This window comes from Aulonocara sp. 'chitande type north' Nkhata Bay, linkage group LG11 (assembly GCF_057382095.1).
Source record: "Aulonocara sp. 'chitande type north' Nkhata Bay isolate Kocher_YH1m ecotype deep benthic linkage group LG11, A_spYH_male_GT1.1, whole genome shotgun sequence".
NCBI classification, from domain to species: domain Eukaryota; kingdom Metazoa; phylum Chordata; class Actinopteri; order Cichliformes; family Cichlidae; genus Aulonocara; species Aulonocara sp. 'chitande type north' Nkhata Bay.
The window spans coordinates 14,604,962-14,615,207 of record NC_141354.1 but is presented as its reverse complement, the minus strand read 5'-3'; positions in this window follow the sequence as shown (position 1 = coordinate 14,615,207).

Sequence of the window (10,246 nt, the reverse complement as noted above, 5' to 3'; positions counted from 1 at the left end):
ATGTTTTCCACTTGGTCAGTGAGCAGAGTTGGTCATGATAGAGTCTGGCAGGTTCTGCAACTTTTGACCTTCACTTGATCCAACGTCTGCTTTGGTTTCTCAGACACTATCTGTGGCATCATCAGCTCTCAAATATGTAATTGGAATTACATGAACCATATCCAAAGCGCAGATTCATTCCCATTGGAGGAAATTTCTATGAAGTTATAAATAAGACATTTATTGTTCTAATATATTACCTGTTCTCCCTTTTGAGGCCTCGGGGCTTTATTTGTTCCACTTCCAACTGTGTGCATAAATGCATGCATATCTACTGCACCCATCCACATATTACATTACATCCTGCCAATTGTTCAAAATGATAGATAGATAGATAGATAGATAGATAGATAGATAGATAGATAGATAGATAGATAGATAGATAGATAGATAGATAGATAGATAGATAGATAGATAGATAGATAGATAGATAGATAGATAGATAGATATTTGTAAACTTTTTTTTCTGCAAATATGACAGATACTCTTTCATGGATAAAAAGATTAACTGATAATGGAAACAATCAAGCAATGATAAATGTTGTGAGAATGTTAAATAGTTGAAAATAGTTTGTGCCATACACCATAAATGTTTCATCAATCAGCCTGGCGCTAGCTGTAGTGTTTAGAAACTGAAGCCAAACATGTCTCAGGATGTAGCATTTAGTTTTTATTCCACATATATCAGTTGTCACATCATTCAAACTTAATCGATGTTGGTGTTGATCGTTATCATTTGTTTATTCCTCCTCAGTTGGATTCATAGGTGCAGGAGCTCATTATTTAACTGCCTATTCATTTAAAAGAAACATACGACATGCTTAAATGCAAAACACCATATATGTGATTTATTCGCTTTAATCCTCTGATCCATACAGCATAAAAATATATTTACCATACTACTACTGAATTGCTGGCAAAGAGGAGAGAATGCAAAAGCGGCTTCAGTTTTGTGTCTTTTCATATACTTTTAATGAAAAGTCCTTTGATAAGCTGAAATAGTGAGCTCCGCTACACATTTGTTGGTGGGTTGATTTCTACAATTATACGTGTAATGTTGCTATGATCAGCTGTAACACCACACAACACACTGTGGGAACAACCTTCAACTGTTTAAAATAATCCACAATTTGTACTTAAAGATTTTTAACAGCAACACTGAGTCTGTCTCACGGTATCAGTAAGCTTCTCTTAACTTCCTCATTATCCATAATGACAGCAGCAGGAAATAAAGCACAAATAAAGGAGAAAATAATTGGGAGCAGAGAATATAGTTACGGTGATTATGATTACTATGATTAGCAAGTTGGAACGTAAAATTAAACAAGGGAAACTTAGATGTTATGGATGGACTATAAACAGAGTAGCAGCTGTGAATATCCTGTATCTCACATATACAAACTATGTTTAGTGCAAAAAGTACTAAAAGAAAAGCCCACAATAGATTGGATGCCGTAAAGTTTACACCAATTAGCATGCTAGCCTGAAGATATATGCACACACACACACACAACAAGCAAACAAACAAAAGAAAAAATCGTATTATTATTATTATTATTAATAATAATAATAATAATAATAATAATAATAATAATAATAATATTGTGCACCTGTATAATACTGTGCAGATTATAACTCATGTCAGAGTGGGCATAGCTAAGGCATGGGCAGTCTGACTAGTACAATAGCATGCCGTCGGTGTCAATAACAGGTCTGCATGTGGACTGCCGAACTTCCACTCTGAGCTTGTCGAGCTCTAAGGTTTGTAAGTGGAGCATGAAAACATCCACAAAAATGACAGATTTCACAGCTGGTAGTCGAGGTAGCTTCCTGAGATAATAACCATCTGCAACAAGATGGCAGTAATTTACATGTGGTCCTGGAGCTGTTCTTAAATCTGTGAAGACAAATCGCCTTCATTTTGGTAATATTTTAAGTGGTCAAGCACTGCTCTCCTTGCTTGTCATGACTGCTTTACACATAAAACATGCATAAAAAAGAACTTTTATTCATCCTTATCCAAAAACCTGTCCTTCAAACTGCAAGTTGTTGCATATTGCACATAACGTTCATAAATTTTTGAAGTTCATGGCTATTATTCTCTCCACATGCACAAAAGAATTATGCAAGAAAACATGATCTGGCTAAATTTTGCAAGTGTTCTGGTCAATAAATTACCTCAATGATCAATTACCGTCCATTTACTGGCAGTTAAATGCACACAAAGTCACAGAGGTTTCAATGTCTTCCCCTGTTATCAATGAAAAAATACAGCACAATAATCCATTTGGTCACAGCTTTAAATCTTTTTCTTCACTATTATAATAACAGGAACGATGTTGATTTTAGGTGGTTTCTTTCTACATAAAAATAGTGTAGGTATTTCATTTTGCCAACTTGGCTTACTAAGCACGATGAATGGAAACAGGTGAAAATGAAAAATCACAATAGTATTTTATTTTCTGTCAAGATTTGGTAAAAGTGTTTAATCTCAACATATATTAAAAAAAATGCTGCAGTCTTTCATGGAGGTCTCCTTATAAAAAAGAACCTGCTTTGCTAAGCCTATTGTTCAAATTTTGCAACACTTAAAGAGAACCCACTGCTCACCTGTTTAGGATTATCTAAGCTAATGGAGCTTAGAAATCCATGTAGGACACAAACAGTGCTGCACTTCTGTTTGCACTGACCTAAGTGTAAACCACTTTTATGAGAATGACCTGTTCTTCCACTCCTGTCTCCTCTACATCACATCCCTGCTTCCTCTAACTCTTACTAAAAATTTCACACTTTTGCACCATGCAAGATGGATTCAGAAAGTTGAGACTGTTTTCCCTGCTCTTAACATTGCACTCTGTGTGCTATCATGCATATTCTGATCTGATTTACACAAGTTTTTTTGTGATAGCTTCCACGTGACAATTTGCAGTTAAAGAGGATCTCTAGGTCCTAGGATGACCCATCCTTCATGGTGAGAATTGTCTGTGGCGACAATAGTTTCATATATCACCAACAGTGTTGTAGTTACTCAAGAAAAGGAATGCATTACACATTATTTGTTGCTTTTCTTAGTAAGTAATTAGTCACACTACTTAAAGTAAAGTAAAGGCCGTAAAATGGCCTGAAACGTCTCATAATTACTAGTTAATAATATAAACCTGCAACAACAGTTTCACACACCAACACAAACCCCTGTTCCAATGACAACACATACTATCATTCTTGAACACAAAGCCGACAACAAAAATCCCCACAGTGATTGCATGGTACAAACATGAAAAGGTAGAAGTGGATGCTGCAGCCTGACTGCTCATCATTGCTTCTGTTACCTGATGAAGATCAGGCTCTGGCCCATGGACTGAGGTCAGCAATCACAGCTTTAAAACCACTCTGAGTTTTTGCTTGCTTTGAGTTAGCATGCTTGTAGCCAAAGTTGTGTTAGCAGCATAATACAGTTTTGTCTGTCGTGGATGCAGTTTCCACTTTACCATCACACTCGTGTTCTTTTGGCGCTGGGGGTTGGGAAGCGCATCTGTAACTGGAAAGTCGCCAGTTCGATCCCCGAGCTCTCTGTCCTGGTCGTTGTGTTACCGCCAGTAGGCGGTAGGGACCGCCTACTTGTGCCAGAGGGGCCGATGGCGCGGTATGGCAGCCTCTCCTCTGTCAGTCTGCCCTGGCACAGCTGCTACAACTTGCTTCTACCAGTTGCTTCCACCAGTGTGTGAATGTGAGAGTGAATGAATAATGGAATTGTAAAGTGCTTTGGGTGCCTTGAAAAGCGCTATATAAATCCAATCCATTATTATTAATGAAATAATCGTAACTGTAATGCAATTGCTGAATTTAGTACAATAATGTATTATGCTACAACCTTACTAAAAAATGTAATATGATTACAGTAACGTGTTATTTTGTAACTAGCACTGTACACTGTATGACTGAGTTAATATTAGTAGCTAAACCACACTTCAGTTATGGTGATAATTAATGAGCATGAGCCTAACAGTAGCATTAGCATTGTGGCACTGCCACTGCAGGCATGGAAAGCATTGGCACTAAGATTAAAGTACTGACATGTTCTCCATATACACCAGCTTAGCTCTTAATCTTGCTTTGTTTGTCAAATGTAAGTTCTAGTTTTGCACAGTCACAGATTTGAAAAAAAAAAAAGCAAAATGTAGATCTACATATATATATATAGTGTCTAATATCAGCATTAATTCTTTTGTGATGCTCCATCAACAGCTTTTTCTGCTTCTCAGTGTACTTTCCAGAGACATCTGCCTTCTGCTGGGCTTGCAGTCTTGAAATTTGTTTGGGGACATCTTAACAGTGGAAAAATGTACCTCAGTTCTGGGAACATGGCAGTTGATGGTGATGCCATTTTTGCAAGAGCATTCAACTATTAAGAGCCAACCTAACAGTGTGCATTCGGTTCTGCCTGTGGCTTCATGAAAGTGAAGAGCATCTAAAGCGCCCTCTTTGCATCCAAGCCTTAATTCATTCCTTATAATGTAACGTTTCCCCCCACCGCCACCACCTTGGGGAGTGCTGGCAGCAAATGAGACGTCAGCTTCTTGCCTCCAACATGGCATGTCTGTTTTTTATTACAGGTTGAAATTTTTTTTTCCCTTCCCATTTTTCCCCTCCAAGCTTTCAATGCCCAAATGGTTCCTTTTTGGAAATAAGTATATGATAATAAATGACTGTTGGAAGCACACAGTGTTACAATGCGGACACATGTACCTTTTGATGAGAAACGGAGGGACAGAGGTCTGATCCTTATTGGTGGAAGAGGTAGGAATTAAAGGTTCTCTTGAGACCAGTTTCAATAAGACACTGAAAGGTATATTAGTCAATTTATCTGGTTGAAAGCAGGGAGTGTGGAGAAAATATGGATGTTTCTTTAAATATTATGAAATATCTAATACTTTAAGGCAAACATGGAGTGTAGCTGCCATCTTAAGTCTGTTAAATTTAGCCGACTGATACAAATAACCTTGACCTCCAGATAATGGTATAAAAGATTCAGACTGTTCCCAGTAAAGTGTGGCCCATTCCAGGAACTGCCACTGAAACACTCACCAACACCTTCTAGTCATACTTACCGTGGCTGCAGGTTGGCATGCCTCCAGTCATTTTTTTTAACAGCCACAATATCTGGAAAGTTCTGATGAAGTGTTAAGAGTCTAATAAAGGGATAGATAAAACTCCTGGTGCAAGTATACAGCTTTTCCTATACTCCTTTAGTAAGCTCAATCAGAGACTAACCATTTACCAAGGAATTACCCGAGTGGCAGTCAGATGGCCCATAGACCCGTTTCAGTTTCTGTTTATTCTAAACAACTAAACCAAGCATCTAAAAGCCAAGTTGGTCATTTGCTTACTGCATTACCAGAATGGGTGGCAAAGTGCGACCACCTCCAGTTGTTGTTTGCATTGCGAGATCTTGTGTTTATGGCATGGTATGAGAAAGTGGGGAGCTCGTTGGTGGTCCAATTTAAGAGTTGACAAAGAGATTTAATTTGTTACTACACAGGCTAGTTAATATCTTTATTTAGCAGACACAAATTCACAACCCCCAAATGGAGAATTCCTGTTTTTGGGTACCTATCATAAGTAAGTAAACAAACATCACTAGTTTTGGAGAACTTTGAAAATCTGTGTGATGTCTCTCTCAGAGCCCTGCTGGGTTGCCAAAATCCCCCAGCCATCTGGCTTTATTCAAAGGAACCAGCAGCAATTTTTAGTGTATGGTGCTAAAGTATGCAGAAAAACTACAGAACACTAGCTTATGTTACAGTTTGCAGATATTAACAGGTTTGTTTTTCAAGGATTTACACAAATGTAACAGTGTGCAAGCAGATAAAATTATTTTTGTTATAGAAATGATAGCATTTGAGCACATGACCCTCAGTAACAAATAACAATTACCGATTAAAGAAACACACAATTTAATCTTAAACTTGAAATCGTTTAAAAAGGGGTAGTAAGTTTGAGCTTTCCGTGGTTGCTGAATCATTGCACAGGTCTAGCAGGTGGGAGGTAGCGCACAGTGTAGATTCCAGTGTGTGCAAACTGGAGGAAGTATGTACAAGCAAATACAAAGATGTTCTGGAAAGCCCCCATGATATGAAGTGTAAAGTTACACAGGCGTGCGAACGCTGTTGTGGGTATTCGGGCTGCTACACAAACTAACATGGACCCGCATGAACACGCAGAAGCTTACACAAACACACTTCTTATTTATTTGGATTCATATAACCTCAAAATATTCAACAAAAGCTAAGCAAGAATGAAATAAAACAACAACAACAAACTTTCCATCATACAATATCCAAACACACCAGGTAAACAAATTAAACCAACTTCCCCTCGCCCTCATACTGTATATACACTATATGTAGATTGTAATATGCACCCAACATTCAACATCAAGGGCGTCTTTTTAATGGGCTCTTTCAAGGTTTCCTGTAGTTTGGCCTCGACATCACTCCAGTCAGTGTGTAGGAAAAGAATTATGGGAATATCGAAGGGCAAAAACAACAAAATCTTTTTATATGACTGTATTTTATATGTACTGGATATCCCAGCAACCTGGCAACCAAACAAGTAAGCCCTCAGCCACCAGCAGGGTCTTGTGCGGTCTGCAAATTGTTTATGGTGTTACAGCAAGACAAAGTAGCATAGCAACATTGTTTAAAAATCATAAGAAAGGAAGAAAAATAAACAGCATTTCTTGTGGTTTGCTGGAGAACGCGATGTGCTTATGTTAATCCGCCCATAACATTTAATTCAGTATCAGCTATTCAAACCTCCAGCATTATGCCCGACAGACCAAGTTGTATCAGTCCCTTTAAATTTCTTTTTACAGTCAATTAAGGCTTGAGATGCCTTGAGATTTTTATTTATCATGTTTGGGTTTAGCAACAAAGATATATCTTTCAGAGTATTGAAGTTTTTCTTGCCATATTGCAAAATATAATAAAGTAGTTACAGCTGCGGGCAGCTCTCAACGCTACATGGATGAGAGTCCGTGTTGGGTACTGCCCTGCGCCAAGCTGAAAAGCTGTAACAACAAGAGCAAGCACTAAGTCAAATCTACCAGGTTTGTTTGGTTTGAGTTCCACACTGTCCGTATACTGGCAAGGAGGTTTTGGCCCTACAGCACAGCTAAAGGGAAAATGACGCTGGAGAAGCGTTTCACCCAACTGCTTTCATGTGTACTTTTTGTCAGATCAAAAAGGTGATAGCAACAAAAGAAGACAATCAACATCTGAGGCCACGTCCCCATATTGACTTAACAGCATTTCTATTAGTTAATGACAAACGGAGTAAGCATGAATTGAGGCTGCGGTTTGGGGAAGGCCTCAGTGAGGACCAGCAGCAGCTCCCGGGCCAGGCAGATCCCCATGCTACTAATGAGAGGTGAATGAACTGAAAAAGGACAAGGGTACGAAAATGAGAGCAAACAGCTTGGAGCACAGGACGGTATAAAAGGAAACCAGAAGGGGAGTGTGTGAGGTATGGTCTTGTTCCTGAATTTCACATAAATTATCTCCAGTTAAGTTGTTTGCACTGAAAATAAGGATAAGTATTATATAAGTACAGTAAGGTATTGGTTGTGGCTTCATCTATAAATTTGTAGCATTTATTTGTTTAATACAATAAAAATATGATTAACTTTATGAATAATTTCCAGGAACCCCTGGAAGCATTTCCCAATGCACTTACATTTGGCATTTAGATGAAATAGTCTGATATCTGGTAACATAATTTTGAAGTACATTTCGCATTTCTATGAACAAAACATATAGCTGTGACCTTTGGTGACAGATGAGCAAAGATCCAGTTCCTCGTGTTCTTCCTTCATTCCTTGTTAGTGATTTATATATATATATATTTGCTGCTTTTCTGCTTGTCTGTCATGCTACTTTCCCACATTTTTAAAATGCCACCATTTACAATTGAAACATGATCTATGATATTTCTGGCCATGTTCTCTGAGACAGGTATTGGCTGTTTTCTGCTCTTAAATTCATTAAAACCCAACTCCTCCCTGCCCCCATATTCCCTCCATCCTGGGACTTGCAGGTGAAAGTTTCTCTTATACATCTGCTGGATGTCTCCCATGAAAACTGGTGCTTAGATTCTAGGGGATGCTGTTCTATTCCTTATCTTTACTTTGGCCTGACTTATTAAAGATGCTCCACATCTTTAGACACTTTTTTGTGTGAATTAATAAATATTGCCAAGTGGCTCCAGTTTATTCCTCCAGCAGTTTAAGAGAACAAAAGCAGAGTGACAGAAAGTGCAGCCAGACAAAGACAAAACAAAACAGACACACAAACATACATACATTGACTGACATAGACACACAGCCAGACCAGCAGGCACGTAATTAAGCTCAGATAGCTCACCTGTGCAGAAAGGACAGGTGTGAGTGTGGAGGAGGCACCTCATGAATGTACCCAGCAGGCATACGGGTGTGATAGCCCCACAGGAGAAAACATCTGAGCGTCATGCCTGTATCCTGGCCTCGACTAACGCACACCCCCATGGATAACAAATTCCGCTCAGCTAAACAGCCATGAGAGCTGTCAGTGACTTCAGCAAAGTGTATACGCAGCAAGGGATGCTCTCGGACACACAACCTGCCGGTATACACAAGCATAGACACACACATACACAGAGTACCCCTACACCTCAATCAGACCCTCCCAAGAGGCACTGAGGTGCATCGTTGAAATTCAAGCCCTGCTTAGACAGCACTTCACTGCTGAGAGGCAGAGCAGCTCATCCTGAAAGACGTAATTTCTAAGGGAGAGGGATGATGTGGGGGATGCAGGACCGTGCAAAGTAGGCTGGAGGTGGAAGAGAGATAAAGAAGGGACCTTAAGGGAACATGGAGGAATGGGCATGTACTGGGTCTTTTTCCTAATCAGCGTGTGGTTGATAAAGTCTGAAAATGTAGCAGTTAAAAGTGCAATTAGAGGTGTTCTAGCAGGAGTCACAGAGTGCATTTTAAAACGCAGATTTTAAAACACCTGCAAATCACATGAAGCAGAAAACGTTAATATTTCCTCTCCGTGGAATTATCGCTGCGTTTGCGCATATTTCCTTTGGCCAGTCCATTTCCTCTCACTTTGCTAATACATGCAGGTCTGCTGAGGCTGAAGACGCAAATTTGCTCATTAGTGGGAATGTCAGTGAGTGGGTGTGTGCTTGTATGTATTTTACGGCAGATTGGTCTCCTGTCCAGGTTGTTTCCATGCAGTGAGCCTTGGTACATGCTGGTTTTGGCTCAGAGAATCTCTAGTTATCAATGGAAATTGTATGAATGGATATAAAAATGCTCTCATGATACATCCTCACTGGTGTCTTATATTAGGCTTGCTTTGCAACATTATGGCTTTATAATCCTTGCAAGAGTAGAAGAGGAAATGTGTCACAGCCACCCTGTTTGCCATCTTGGCTGCATGTGTGTGTGTGTGTGTGTGTGTGTGTGTGTGTGTGTGTGTGTGTGTGTGTGTGTGTGTGTGTGTGTGTGTGAGTACCCACTTGGCTGTTAAGAGTCATTAAAAAAGGGCGTTAGGGAGCCATTGAGTGGTTACTTGTCATTAATGAAGAACAGCACTGACAAATACAAGAACACACACATAACCACTGCCTGTTTGTCTTTAGCTCCCTTTGCTCCCTGCTGCTCTTTGGTACAAACACGTTTTTCCCCTCCCTTCTCATTTTTGGTGGTAATAAGTGTGATGCCCTCCACAAACACATTTAGCAGTATAAAAAAAACATTTGCTGCCTTTCTGATTTCATATTTTTTGTATAGGAAGTTTGCATTTTTTAACACTACACTAACTGTGGTGTTACACATCTTAAGAAACCTGAGTTTATCTGCCCACACCTAGGCCTGATTACTGCCACACCTATTCTCAATCCAGATATCACCTAAATAGGATCTGCCTGACAACGTGGAGTAAACCAAAAGATCCCGAAAAGCCAGACATCACACAGGGATCCAAGGAAATTCAGGAACAAATGAGAAACAAAGTAACTGAGATCTCTCATTTTGGAAAAGGTTATAAAGCCCTTTCTAAAACTGTGAGATTCCAGCGAACCACAGTGAGAGCCATTATCCACAAATGTCGAAAACATGGAACAGTGGTGAACCTTACCAGGAGTGGCCAGCCGATCTAAATTT